Here is a 15864-nt window from a genome sequence, read left to right as displayed (position 1 = left end):
GAAAGGCAAAACACAGTAAAAATATGTGAAATAACACATATGTAAAATAGCACAGAAAATAGAACTCTAATGAAAAAATTGACCACCTAAAAACATTTTTCAGATGGATACACAATGAACTAAACCACCTCGTCTGCCAGATTTGGGAAACGTGGTAATTAAGATCTGTGATAATCGTGGGAGAAAGCTGACTGCTTCACACACACAGCCCTTACACATACAGGCTGCTCTCCATAGTATTCCACTGAGAAAGCTGAGCTGTAGAAAAGATTCATTTTGTAGTGAATACTTACAACTCAAAATGGGGGCAGGGAGAGTTGTCTTAAGAATTTGACTGACTCCATTTCCACCAGCAGAGGCTTTACAATCAACCTCCTGTTTCTTAGAGTTTCTTTTCACTTTGCAAACCTCTGAACACATTGGAATGTGACATTTACTTGAAATATCTAAGTGACTCTTCAGTGAGTCATTCTGCAAACTATGTTTTTCTTCAGCCTCTCTAGGATACACAGCCCTAAGTTCCAGGAGTAAAATACAAGGGAATAATCAGCTGCGTTTCCCATCATTACGATGCTGACCTTCATTGCACTTTCACAGAGAGGTCTGATTCAGTGATTCCAGCTCTGTTTTACTGAGCATTCACCCTGTGCAATACACTAAAATGTATTTCCTCTCATAAAATTTTTTTTTGTTTGTTTTTCATTCCAAAGCTATAGAGTATTCAGTTGCTTTTTTTGCACTTAATACTAAAACAAAGGGAAAATTAACATTACAGTGCTACCAAGGACCAAAGTGTCTCCATCCACTCAGGAAGTACAGTGAATGTACTCTATAATCATCCTTTGCCTTGCAAGACATACCCTCACTTATTCATTCACCAGAATTAAAGGTTATCAATCTTTTTTTTTTTTTTTTGCATCATCTGTATCTCACTGGATAAAAAGTAGTCCTTTGATCACAGAATAAAATTTCCTCTCTGTGGCCAGAACTATGCAATTATGTATATTGAATATCTAAATTCTTAGAGTCGTGCCCATTTTTAATTCTCCAGAAAAGAAGATAAATATCTGTAGCATTAATCTGTTATCCACCTTTAAAACAAAAATTCTCATCGATTCTATTCACAGAAACACAGACTAGAAATTGAAGATTCATTTAAAAAAGAAAAAAAAAAAAAGGTTTAAAAAAACAGTATTTTCTACTGAATTTTTTTCTAATACAAAAGACTTTCTATTTCCCAAATAAGGACCTACAAAACCCACCCCCATCTTCCTTCTCTCTTTTTATATTTATCTCTTCTCCTTCCCAGTATTTCTCTTTTCCTTTGTCTTCTACTGTTTTTGGGATAAATTTTACGGATCAGATTCTGCTTTGATTTAAACTTTGTGTGGCCTTGCCACCTTTTAATCAGGATAGAGAGCATGAGCATCACAATTCCAAAAATTCTGCAAGGAACAGTCTGCATTGCAAAGTGACTTGCACTGAACAAAATGCAGCTGCTGAAGTGAAAGGCATCACAAAAATAATCCCCCTTTTTTTTTCTTCATGCAGCAATAGTAGATTTTACACTGAAAACCAGAAGCAAATATCTCCTTATGTCCTTTAGACTGGATGCAGCAATCATTCAGACATCTGCTCAACCTTAAGCACACAGTCATTCAACAGAGCACTTTACCTAAATTGATTCTTCATTGTCCTACCCTTGCATAAATATTCTTAGCTACTTGAGATGAATTCCAAGCACATGTATCAGTACTGCCTGTGATTCCACATACTTAAGTTTTTGGGAACCCTCTACTTACCACGCTCTAACAGCAAAACTACAAAATGAAAGAACTTGACATTTTATATTGCCACCTATGAATTAATGTGCATTAATTATAGTTGCTTTAGGGGTTTTAATCATTCAAGTCCACACATACAGTCTTAATTGTTACACATATTTTGAATATTTCATTTATTGATGGCTCAAATTAGCACTAAAAGAAAGTCTTCCTCAGTACTTTATGAATTTCAGAGTATTCATAGCAGAAATGACCTAAAGTGCTAAATGTATCGTTGTTAAATCCTTTGTGCTTTCATGCATTGTGCCTGTAACTGATAAAACAGCGTGATGCTTCTTCAGGGAGGAGGTTTCAGTCAACTCTCATGTAGCAAAAAGAGGCAGCACCATAACACTTTCCATTCTTTTCTCTCTGATGTAGGGACAGAAAAAGTCCTGGCTAGAAAGTAATGCGTTCTGCCAGTTTTTGTCAGTGTTGGATTTTTTACTGAAAATGCTTTTATCTTCACAGCAAAATATCACCTTTGGTTTTCTCCCTAATATCCAGCAAGTAGCACTCTGGCCACCTAGGGATCAAATCAAGAAGCTTCTTTTTCCAGAAAGTCAACTAAAGCTAGTTTTAGACCATGCAAGCCTTAAAAATAGTCAGATAAAACAAGAATTTCAAAGTGTCAAGCCTAAGGTTTCTCTTGATCCCGACTTTATGTCAGCTTTGTCTCCTAGACCTTGTACATTTTGTTGCAAATCCTTCCATTTCCTTTGATCCTCACCTCTCTCTATCCAGCTGGAAGTCAGAGCTCTGTTTGACCTGGTGTTACAGTGAACAAGTCAACAAAGAGAGTTCTGTTTCCCCAGGTAAAGTCCTGAGTCAAAATCCCAGCTCTGGAAGAAGGTAGAATTACACCTCTAGCATGATTATCTTTCCCTTGTCACAGAAGAAATCCTGTAAATGCTAATATCTTCAAGTCCTTCCTCATATTTCAAACTGTGTACAAACACATTTCCTTTATTACCTTTTGTGTAACGTTATTTCCAGTCAGTGACTAGCAATCCAGATGCACTCAATATGCAACTTTGCATCATTTAACATAAATTTTACTAACAGGACATAGTAGCACAAAGGTGTCCTCAAAGGTTAGGACTCTCTCCTCTCAATTTCAAAGCTGAGAGTATAGTAGCAAGGAATAAAATAGAGCAGAAAGCTCCTGAATCCAAAGTCTTAGACAGTAGGTGAGAACAAGTGTCTGATGAAACAAGGAAAAGGTCAGAGACCTCTGCGCTTTGAGCTGTGCTGCTCCCGAAGGTCTAAGCTGCACTCACTTTGAAACTGAACTGTGTGGTCAGTCCTGAAAGCAACTGGACTGGAAAGTGTGAGAGTAGTCCAGACAATTTTAGATTTGCTGGCTGAGTGGCTAAGAGTCTTAAAATTTGTTTTTCCTAAAATCTCTGGGTTATGGCTTCTCAAGACTGCTAAAGTAAAATCTGTGAGATTCACTTTTTCCTCTCTTTTCCTATGCCATGAGAAAAATTAAATATGCAATGAGACAGAATCTGGTACTCCATCTAAAATCCAATAAAAGAGACAATGTATGTTTTAATAATCACCTTTCCTCTCCAAAAAAACCTTTACTGTAAAATTAGTATTTTAAGTCCCTCTCAAAAATAGAGCCATTCCTTACAAACACTACTGCATTTGCTTGAGGAAATGTATTATTTACTCAGACCCAACACAGTCAGTCCAAGTAGCAGCCACTTTGCATTCCTGGTGTAGCAGTAGAGACAGGCTGAGTCCAAATGAGTAAGATGGTAGCTCCTCTGCTCTTAACATTTCTGTTGTGCCTGCGAGGTATGAAATAAATCTGAGGCCTTTTCAGCAGACTATAAACAGAATCGGGATTTTCAGGATTAACACAAGATTTTTTTTTTTTCCCAACAGAGCAAGTGAAAATTCTTATTAAAAAATGAAAAGCTTTCTTTCAGCTCAAATATTAACTAAAGACTTCACAAATTACAAAACTTGCTACTATACTGAGTGTATGATTGCCAGGGAATTGAAACTGGTCACAAAAGAGATCTGAAGAAGATGACACAGTTTAAGGTAAACGCATTTATAAAGCTGGTGAAAAATAGCACCATGTTTCTTTCACTTCAGGAAAACACTGTAAAAGAATTATTTGAGACTGTTAGAACAAGATTCCCTCAGTTTCATCAGAAGAATTTATAAACTCTGTGGATTTAGGTGTTTAAATGCCTGTAGGAATGCTTATAAGCTTATTAATACTGAACTTGAAAGCAAGTAGGAAGACCATAAGCCATATACACCATAAGATGAAAAAAATCTTACCCTAAATTCCTCCCCAGTTTATTTTCAATACCTCTCTAAGCTTAATTCATTAGAATAAAACACTTGCACAAAAGCCAATGGGGGATAATGACATAACAAAATATCTGAGTGCAGTGTTGTTATCTATTCAAGCTCAGTGATAAGATAAAATGCATAGAAGGTCAGGCCACAAGCAAGAGCCATAATCAAGTTTTCCAACTCTTCCCTGATTTTTTTAGGTAGCATATGCTTGAGGTGACAGAGACAGCCCTTCTCTGATGACTGTCTAATGATATGAGAGCACTTCCAAGAAGATCAGATCTCTGCTTCTCTCTGTTCTGTGAAAGGTCAGCAGCTTCTCTCAGCAACTCACCATTTTGGCTCCCTTATTTGGTGAAAAATGGACAGCATGAGAATGAAACATATTTGATTCACCAAATAGACTTGCTTTGAAGTTTGACCTGAATAATCTTTTAGATTTTGTTCATCTGCCAAGGGATAAAAACAATTATTCATACAGCTTTACTGTTATCACCCTAATGCATGATTAACTTTCCAAAAATAAAAAACAAGTATTTTTTCCCTCGGTTCTGAAGACCTTACATAACCTCCACATTTCACGAGAAACATACATGTCTTTGAATCCTGAATGGTTCCCAGGATAATAAGTTACATCTGTTTTACACAGTGACTAAGCCTTATAAATAACAGAGTTTCAGCCCAGTGAAGCAACCAAAGTAACAGTCTGTTACGAGAACAATCTTCAGACACTAGTCACCACCAATGCTAAAAGCTCTTGGGCAGAGACGAACAATTCATAACACCACCGAGGAATGTAGAGAGACACTTACCAAGTGAAGCTCCTGGTTACTCATGCAGGTAGTGGGGAATGTTCTGCTTTGTAGGCATCTGTGCAGGGCAATTTAGCACCATTAATAAGCACCCCAGTGCCAAATAAGCACAAAAAAAACCCCAAAGAGAGCAAGAACACCATTGCATCATGACTGTGCTAAATCCAGGCTAATTAGCAGAGCAGAGCTCTGAGCTCTATGAGCAGAGCTAATTCACTCTGGAAGAACACTAAATTGCTTCTGGACCCCACTGGGGCTTTTGCAGCACACTGGGCAGCCCATGGAACCACCTGGACATGCCAGGTCACACAGACTCTGGCTCAGGGATCACCTACAGGAACAGAGAATACAGAATAAAGAAGACAGGATGATATCCTGCAGAGGGAAGCCCTGCCCTCACAAAAGGGAGAGGTGAACTACTCTCCAACTTGAATGGGGCCAGCATTTCCCTTTCCTTGGTGTGAGTCCTGAGCTGTTCTACTAAGCATCAGCTACTTTTATAATCATAAGACTTTACCTCTGAGTTCACTTCAGCTGGAATTTTCTGCTTAATGTGTATAGATTGTCTCAGCCGTGTCTGAAGTGCTCTGACCCTCAGGGTCAAAAGTCCATGACATCTGATTTATTTTTGCAACATAACAAGGCTTGGTTTGAGACAGGAAAGAAAAGGATAATTTTTCAAAAGAAACTGCAAGTAAAAGGTAGATGAGGAGAATGTAAATGTTGCCCTGAAATATAGCTGGGACAGTTCAAGCTGGCTTCTGTAGTTTTCAAAAAAGTGCCAGAATAACCACAAATGGTGGTAATCCTTAACATGCTTCCTCGGACTTTGAACATCCATCAGCAAACTGTAATTTGTACTGCTACTCTTTCATTTTCTTTCTGTATTATATATTCATTTTTATTACCTTATAGTGCTGATGGGCAGAATGGCCCTTTGTATTTCCTCTCTTTTCCAATACTTTAGTATTTGAGGGTTGTGTTTATGGAATAAAGTCCAAAAGCTAAGAATACTTCATTTTCTTCTCTTGCTTGCTTTATTATATATTTGCATGCTTCAATTTCCAAAGTATATTTAGCTCTCTCAGTCCATCCCTGTTTTTTCTCATCAGTAATTTTTTTTTTACTTAAGGTCTTTCATTAATCTTCCCCTGAGTCATAAATTTTAGTCTTTTTCTATGGTTTAAAATGGCCATGGAGGGTAAAGTCTTTGTACATGTACCGCTTAACACCAGCACATGCTCCAGTTTCTTCTAACTCCTTCTCTGATGTCAATGAAGTCTGCTGACCTCCCATTTTATCTTCAACAAACAATTATTCCAGCAGATACTCAATTAATTACCTCACACAAAGGTTTTTGCTATGATGTTTGCTTTCATAGTAAACTTACACAGTAGGGGGAAAGCAACTTAGCCCTTGTGGTATAAAGAACATTTTTGAAATCACATAAAATGGTCTTTGAGGTGAGGGTGCTCGTGCCAGGAGAAGAAGTAATGATAAATAAAAGTGGGCAAAATTGAAAAGTTATTTAATCTGGTTATTTAGGCTTGTATTCTTACAACTGCATGCAATATATAGTGAAGGGAATTCATCAGAGACCATGATGGCTTAAGAATCCTACTCACTGAATAAAAAGTTCAGACCTGATGGGCACACTGAGAACCTGACTTTCCACATATATCACCCAGGTGTGTGGTGTGAAGGTTTTTCCTTTTTATGCAAGTCAGCTGCCAACAGCGTCACCATCTGCACCTTGGGTGAGAGCTGTTCTCACGTGGGCTGTGAGACAACCAGCAACCCTAACCCCATCAGTGCCTAGCTTCTTCAAGGTATGGCCTCCAGAATCTTTTGGCATTTAAATCAGACCTGTTGTGATAGAAAATGCAGTATTTCTTGTTACTGCTTAGAAGCCTCATGTGTGTGCCAGATGTGCTCATCGGAGCTTGCTGAGAGAGTGAGTTTTTACATGGGCAGAGAGTGAGAGCACAAGGAGGAACAGTTCTAAACTTATAGAGGAGAGATGTATACTAGATGTTAGGAAGAAATTCTTTACAAAGAGGGCAGTGAAGCACTGGCACGGGTTGCCCAGAGAAGGTGTGGATGCCCCATCCCTGGAAATGTTCAAGGCCAGGTTGGGTCGGGTTCTGAGCAATGTGAGCCCCTGCACATTGCAGGGGGATTGGCTGAGGTGATCTCTAAGGTCCCTTCCAACCCAAGCCATTCTGTGGTTTTCTAATTAAAAATGCAAACAGAAAAATAAACATTCAAGTGATCATGGAAACTTGCCAATGGGGATTTGAAGCAAGATTTGGATGGCATTTTCAAAATGTCAAGTGTTTCCTACACTAGAAAGTATGCAATCAGGTGCTCTAGAAAATACAGTCAGGTGTTGCTTTCTTTTAACTTAGAGTCTTTGTACAAGTACAATTGCATTTAATTATAATAAATGAATAAATGCCATAAAAATTTTCAAAAATATTTAATTTGTTCCGAAAATATCATCATGTTTTTTCAGTGATTTGATTTGCCCAGTGGCCTGAAAAAAATAAAACTGAGCTCAAATGTTAGGAAAACCAACTTCATGATATACCTAATGAAACCATCATAATATTAATGAGAAATGTTTTCGGTCTAAAAATAAAGAACATCTGAAAATCCACTTTGTTTTATGCTGTTTTACTTTCTGCCTTGCTAGCCTAATTGCAGAACACAGAAGCAAAAGCCCTTCAATACAATGTCTGGAAGAGATACCAGGCACCCTAATTTGACTAAAGTCTCTCTGGATACTTAGTCTTGGAGATTGTTTTCTTTGAACTCTACATGTGCTTATAAATTTAATAGGTACCTTCACAACAAAAAATTGATCTGTAGCTGTTAAAGTGTCTGAGATATGACTCCTTTCTACAGACTGCCACAAGCCCTTTTTCTGTCTCTACCACACTTAAAAAAGCCTTCATGGGGAACTTTTTACGCACTGAACATTAATGAAATGGAAAATGGAATTATCCAAACCAATCAAAAATATCTGGTGACCAGACAGAAGATGCATAAGCAACACTGAACAAAACAGCAGATCTATTATTTACAGAACTGATCATAGCATCTGAAACACATATTTCAGTAAAGTGCCAGCAACTGATTTTAATATTGATCGTTTATTGCACATTCTTATCATACATTTTATTTTTTCCTAAAAAAAAAGACCAGTTATTTCATTTTCTGAAAAAGAAAGCATTAAGTGTGTGCACATGAAAAACTTGTTCATTTATCCTCTATATTTATCTGTCACTTCCATCTCATCCACATAGAAATGATTAATTTTAGTACAGAATCACCCATGTACCATAGTCTAGAAACTTACTTGTGTTTTTGTTCCTGCAATCTTCATTAAGGAAGTGTAATTGCGCCTCTATACAAAATGTAATTTTATCTCATTAAAAGGCTTTCTCCCCATCCAGCTGGCCTTAAAATGTTTTGCTATGCTGTAACTAGAGATGAATAAAACAGGAATCAAAGTTATAAGAGTTAGTGAAGTGAGCTCAGCTCATGGAGAATGCAAGCCAGACATAGATTGCTTTAGACTGGGGAAATGCCCCTAATACAAGCTCAAGTCAAACAGATAAGCTGAGTCCGTTTATAACGACTGGTTAACCTGTAATACTTAGGGCTACTAGAGAATTTTTGTTCTTAACAGCATATTTACTCAATCCTTTCCGTTAAATTCATAGGATATAATCTAGATTTTTGCTTGAATAAATGAAACATCATGTGTTAGACATTTTGCAAATTAACCTTTTGCACTGCATCAAAACCTACACCCAAAAAAAGGCTGCTTTAATGCCACATACAATTGTGAGTAATAAGGTACTGAAAGAAATTCACTGAAAATTAAGTGTCTCACTATCAGGCAGACCTGAGTCATTCTGCTCTGGGTATCCCTTGTGTTCAAACAATGCCTTTAGAAGACATGGGTTATCTCTCTATAACCTTGTCTGCCCTAAAGTATGTATGATGTACAGCATTGTAAGTGCACCCAGCAAACACTGCAGTTGGGAGTCTCCCCATCAATGCAAACACAGATACAGCAGCTGAAAATATTGCTATCATTTTTGTCATGGTTTAAGCCCCACACAGCCACTACCCTCCCTCCAGTCCCCTCCTGTGAGAAAGATTACAGATTGAGATAACAATTTACTGGAAAAGCCATGAGATAACGTAGCATCAAAAATATTAATTACAAAAGTATACCAAAAAGAGGGTGATTTTCATGCAGAAAATGCTCACCAAGCCCAATGCAATGTGATTTTAGCTGGTGCCTTCCCACTGCTCCCTCCACCACATTTTTTTTCCCAACCCTGAGACAATGAAAAGCAATGATGGACAAACCATCCAGTTGGGACCAATGACATCCCACTGTTCTGCTCAACACCTGCTCCCCCAGAAAAGGACAAAATCACTGTGAGAGTCTGCATGCCCCCTTTTTCTTCCTCCTGAGCCTCCTTCCTCCTCAGAAATCAGAATCCAGTACTTCCACACCCACTAGTGATTGGCAGTATAGAAGAAAAACCTACACTAGAATAACAAATATGGCTCCAGGTTCCACCCCCTCATGGCTACTGCCAGAAAACTAACCCTGTCCTGACCCAAATGAGGACAATTTCCTAATGATAAAGCAATAATAGCAGTAGTAGCAGTAGTATTTACTCCAGAAACTTCCACAAGTCATGCCAGAGCACAGAAGTGCAGAGAGGGATCGTAGGAGATAGTCTTGAAGCAACAAAATGGTAAATGACATGCTTCAAATAATCAGCTCTGTCAAATCCCAGTTTCAACTACAAGATTACCCTACCCATCTCCTTTCCAAGTGCACTTCTCCTGGCGTAATTGTATCTGTAGGTCTGGATAATGTTGATACAGGATTCACTTCTGGAATGGAAGAGTGCACCAAGTCATGGCATATCCCCGTTCTACCGAGGCTGCTCTCAGGTTTGGAGTGCTCCAGCAGAGCGTGTTGACCTTTGAGGAACCAGTGACAGAGATCTAAATATCTTTTTAAAGTCTGCGCTATAGATAAAAGGGAATGCAAGAAGTTCAGGTCAGATTTGCTGTATTTAAGTTCTGGTGGAAGATTTGGCCTACATTTTTACTTCAGGAGATTTCCCTTGATCTTGTCTGGACATTTACATAGTATTGCCAGGCCACACACATGACAGCTGTGAGTCAGATTTTTGAAAACAAGGAAAAAAACGTTAACATCAGGAGGATTTTTGTTCAGAAAAACTGCTTACAAATACTAGTGGGAGCTTGTAAGCCTCTAGAATGGCTATAGGTTATGTTTTTCAGCTTTTTTCCCTGCTGCCACAAGAGACAGAAATGTGCTTTCTATGTATAAATATAATCTTCCCACAGTCCAATGAACCTCACTGCTGCAGCTTTAAAAGGGAATATCAAATACAGAACATTCTGTAGAAATAAAAAAATAACCAAAACCAAGTATAAAATCTTTATATGTCAGTATCAACTGTATTTATGAGGACACTATAAGTTATTTATTTTACCAGTGTTTTCTCATTAGGTAGTGCCTGGAGGCTAACCAAGATGAGCTTCTGTTGCATTATGCAGAGTAATATAGGAGTTCAGAAGCAACAGAAAAGGTTGCAAAAGGAGTAGTTTTCTTTTTTTTCCAATCAACAGATAACAATACTCCAAACTGAATTTCTGCTACTATCTTAAGAATGTTCTCTACTTTTCCCTTGCATGCCTCCATAACCTAAAGTAAATCTCTGTTTACTTTATGTTCCACTAAAATCTTCATTTGGGTGAAAGGGAATGCACCACACATGCAGGTTCAAAACGTATTGCCAGTCCAGCTAATGTTTTAGTAGCTTAATAATCCATATTGTCCGATTAACACAGAAAGTCTATGTTAATAATACAGGAATAATTGCTTCAGAAAGAAAGTAGCCCTTCCAACTACATATCCCTTTTCTCTGATGTGTGCTTACCCTTCCTATGCTCCCTTGCATCCAGAGGTCTATGGTTTCTGGCTTCCCTGTGAGGTTTCTGCTGGATGGAGGGACGTTGTACATACAGCAACTATCTCATACTCAATCCTTAACTGAGAGAAGTACAATGTTGATGCTGGGTATTCCAAAGATCCTCTTGAAATTATCTTTGCAATTATCTGCATTTTATCGTGGTGTGGTTCTCTTCACTTACCAGTCAAGTTTGAACAATGCCCCCCTGCCCTGATACCCCAGCATGCTGTTGTTTGTTTAACAGTGGTTCTCTTTGGCCTTTACCACACACAGTTTCCCATCACTCAAGCCAAAAACAGGTCAGGCAGCAGTCACTGCTTAGTTTAGCACTTCACAGTGTTAAACTAAGCCCCAACCAGCTCAGGCTGAGTCACAGACAAGTGCTGGGTCCCTGCATAACCAGGTCAGTGCAAAGCCTGGTGCTTCCTCATGCTAGTGGCAAAAATCACATTGAACAGGACAATCAACTCATATCTTTATATTAGTCATATTTAGGCCTATTTTATCTTCTCATTTGCCTTTGTTCCTTTCACTTTGTTATGATTTTATATGGATTTAAGTCTTCTAAACAAAAACAACAACTCTTGAAGCAGGGAAGAAAACTAAGTCCATAATAAAAAATTCTGTTGCTTGGAGGAGAATGAGAACCAGTTAAAGAATGGGCAAGCAAAACAAATAGACAAATAATCAAAAAGACATATGTATAGAAAAAAAATGAAACCCATGATTTTTTATTGCTGTTCACAATCATAGGCGGCAGCTGGAAGGTCCAGTCCACCACCTGTGCAAGGCAGGGCCAGTTACACCATGGTGTAACCTAGCCCTAAATACTTCCAGTGATGGAAGCTCCACAATACCCTCAACTTCCCCCTATCCACTGCTTCATTCTCTTTACCCCAAACAGTTTTTCACAGCATCCTTCTTGGTATAACTTGAATTCCCATGTTCTTTCATTCACAAATAGCTCTAAATCTTTGGTTTGTTCATTGATGCATAGAAAGAGCATATCTTTCTTCCTGAGTGAGTGGTCTAAGTTTTACTAAGATCAACAGCCACTTTGAAATGATAGAGCTGTAGTAGAAGAGCAAGATATTGTTTATTCTTCTGCTCAAGAACATGTAGTACCTGGGACATTGTTCTGCATGGTTCCCTTTGGTTGTGCTCAGAGGTAATGCTGGACACTAATAATTCAGATTATCATCTCTTCCCAATACTGAGCAATTTATCTATTTCAGAATATCTCACTACAGGTTTTTCCAGATATGAAAATCAGACAAAGAAATTTTTAACAGATGGGTATGGTTTTGGTGGTAAGAACCATTCATACATTATTAAAGTCCAGTCTAAATTTGTTTCAAGTTTATAAGGCACAGTAGTGTGTGAGGGCCAGGCTCACACAAGGCTCCCCCAGCTATTTCCCTCAACCCCGTCGCCCAAGCTCCTTGATTCAGGGCCAGGCAACAGCACTGAGCCCAAGTTGGCCTCAAGCCAAGCCCCCCAGAGAAAGCAGAGGTGCTCAGGGCCCTGGCTGTTTCTTTCAGTGGTTTTATGCATATTTATTAACATGTGAAATACTGTGGGGTTCCATTGGCAGGGAGCTGTGGGCAAATGGCTTTTTTTAAACTTGATTTTGTCAGCCTTCATGTCCTACTGTCTTTTAATGTTCCTGTGCCATGAAGAAATGTGGAGCTAAACATGTCTGCTGCCTTTGAATTCTACAAGTTCCACAAATGAAGATGGCAATTTAATTATTTATTTTTACTTATCAGCTGTAGAAATAAAAATATCCTTTTAGATGTTCATTTTCTCATCATAGCCATTAAACAGAAAACAAATTAAAGCTAAAGTGCCACCTAGTGACAAGTTATTGAAAGTTATTTTAGAAGACATGAAAAAGTTGCTCTTTTTCCCTGAAATTTTTGTGAAAGTTAAAGAAATCAGAGGTTTGCTGAGAGCCATTTCTGGTAATAAGCACTATAAACTTACTGGAAATAAGTATACAGCCTCTTTATTCCATTTCTTTCCCGTGTTTACAGTAATTCTAGTGCTTACACCTGTCCATTCTGCCAATCTTAAAGTTTAGACCCTTTGAAGTTCAAAGTTTTGGATTGTGTGGATTCATTCAGTATTTATCAAATAAATGTTTTATTAACTGTTCGGCTGAGTTCTTCCAACAATAGGGTTCAGAAAATTAGTTGGGATAAGTCAATATTATGGCTCCAAGTCATCTGTCAAAACAGCCACATCCGAGGAAGGCAAGAAGAGAGAAGCAGCTCCTTTGTCACTCCCCTTGTACACTTTCCCCCTGTCCTCCATGGGATTACACTGCTCCTCCCTCCTTCCCCAGTCACACTGAGTGATATGTTGAGTGTGACTTGTTCCCTACTCAACATGTTGGGCACAAGGTCAAAACCAAAATACTCGTGCCTGAATTTCTTAAATAGTGAACCATGCACAGGAAAAGGAAATCACAGCAGAGAAACATAGAAGCTTCAGACATGTTATGGATGATGTCTCCTTAAGAAGCACCTTTCCATTAGCAGCACTCAACTAACAGGAATCATTCAAAAAATGATGCTTTGCTAGGGACAGGCAACACAGTAAACTTCAGGAAGGCTACATCACCCAATAACACCTCAGAACAGATTTGTTTAGATCTCCTGTGATAATTAAAACCATACCATCCTCCAAATCACTGTATTTGACTTCAGGGACAAAAATAAGCAAAGAGGTTATTGGGAGACAAAATCTACCAGATGGTACAGTCAGCAGAAATGGGAGTGGAAGTACAGATATGGGGCTGACAATTGAATCTGGTACCTCAAAGTAGAGCAGCAAATCGTAGCACAGTTGTGTGATGATAAGCTCAGATCTGAGCACGGCACAGTCATGTTAGGGCAATGCTGCACTTCAGATGATTCTACAACTTCCTAGCACAGAAAGACTTCCTGTACCACACACATCATTTAATTTTCAGGTCCTGAGGTACAGTTTTGTGGGCATGGAAAAGATGTCTAGGTGTTCCATCATATTTTCAGTTCCAAGTGCCCAGATGTGTATCTACTGTTTAGGTTGGTCTTTCTTCAATAAACTGATACTTGTTTTGTTTGTTCCAACTCACTTTTTTACTTCCTATCAACTCCCCTTAATCTCTTGCATGCCCTGTGCATACAGTCCTCTTCCTTTGGTATTATTGTTCCCCCACACACACTTCTCTAACCCTTACAAATAAACAAGCCAACAAAAATATGGGAACTGACTCAATATTTGCTGACATCACATTGTGATGGGAAAAGAGTATCAAAAACTTAAAGAATAACTGCAGAAAATTAAAAAAAAAAAAAAAAAAAGCAAAACAACAAAAACCAACCAAAACCAAAACCCATCAAAATATCAAGGAAACCCCAAACTCCACTGCATACGACATGAAAAAATTTCTTGTGGTGTGCAACAATCCACAGTAATTCTAACACATCTATACATATCTGTAATGTAATTTACAACACAAAGACCACAGGAAAAGCAATCAATTTACTACTCCTGGAAATGCTTCACTATAAATATGTAGTATTGCATATCTGCTATTATTGCTCAGAAGCAAAAAAATGTTGCCTCCTATTTGAAGTAGAAATGTATTTTGAATGTATTTTATGCAGATATTTCACTTTTTTAAAAAAGCACCTAGCAATAATTTTTCAAAGAATCCTCCACACATACTGGAAATTAGGCAGAGAGTAAGAATTCACAGTTCTCCTACTATGAGGAGTGCCACTGTGAGTTATTTTAATTCCATCCAGTTTGCTATTTTTCAGCATTGGAGATTCGTTTTTCATTACAGCAGAATAATAATTTTTCACAGAACAAATTAAACTTACACTAAGAGCTTATACCAAATTGTTCCACTCCCGTCTGCTGGGAAAGCAGAGGAAATGGACTTACTAGGTGACCTCTCTAGATCTCCACTGCAAGGGTTTTGAATTCTCCCAGCAAGAAGAAATGAGAGGCTTTACTTCTTGTTCACAGCTCAGGTCACTTTCAAGAAGTCATACTTCAACCTCAGACCTTAGGCAAAGCACCAGTAGTGGTAGGAAACACTGCATTGCTAGTTTAATGGGAAACTGGGTGGTTCTTTTGTTTACAATTCTATTAAATTATTACAGAGAAGGCTATTACAAGTTAGAAGAGTCCACTTGAGCAGCAAAAGAATATGACTTTATTTTATGACAAATTAGTTGTTCTCCAGACTGTCACAGCATATATGAAGTGTTTCATCGGTGCCTGAACAAGCCTGAAAATTTCTGGGATCAGGGATCTTGTTTGTACAAAAAAATCACACCAGACTAATGCTGCCATTCAATACATCAATAATGGCACTTGCCCCTACCAGAATTTCTACCTATCTATTGCAAGTAAGATTATGAGATTTATCGACATTCAGGACAACCAGAAACACTTGCCGTCAATCAAAATAACAACTAAAGCACTGATGTATATCTTCTGTTCCAACACAAAATGAGGAAGATTTAAAGTATAAGACAAGGCTTTTCTTAAATGAGATTGAGATAGGTTTTTTGGTTGTTGGCTTTTTAAAAATTACTTTTCCCCAGGGAGATAGAGGAGAAGTGAGAATCAATAACGGTCATAAACTGCCTCTCATTTAGTGCAAGTTACCTATTGATACCAGAAAACCCAAGCAACATAACACTCAATAATACTAATACACTTCTAGGTATGAGTCTAAAGGTCTCAATGAATTACATATCACACAGGTGTATAAACCCACATAAAGGTCAGACATTCCCTCATGTAGTTCATCTTAACAAAGTCATAAGGACTTCATATAGGTGCCATGAACTCCTGCATTCTCCA

Source organism: Aphelocoma coerulescens, chromosome 4, assembly GCF_041296385.1.
Source record: "Aphelocoma coerulescens isolate FSJ_1873_10779 chromosome 4, UR_Acoe_1.0, whole genome shotgun sequence".
NCBI classification, from domain to species: Eukaryota; Metazoa; Chordata; class Aves; order Passeriformes; family Corvidae; genus Aphelocoma; species Aphelocoma coerulescens.
This window is presented reverse-complemented; position numbering follows the sequence as displayed.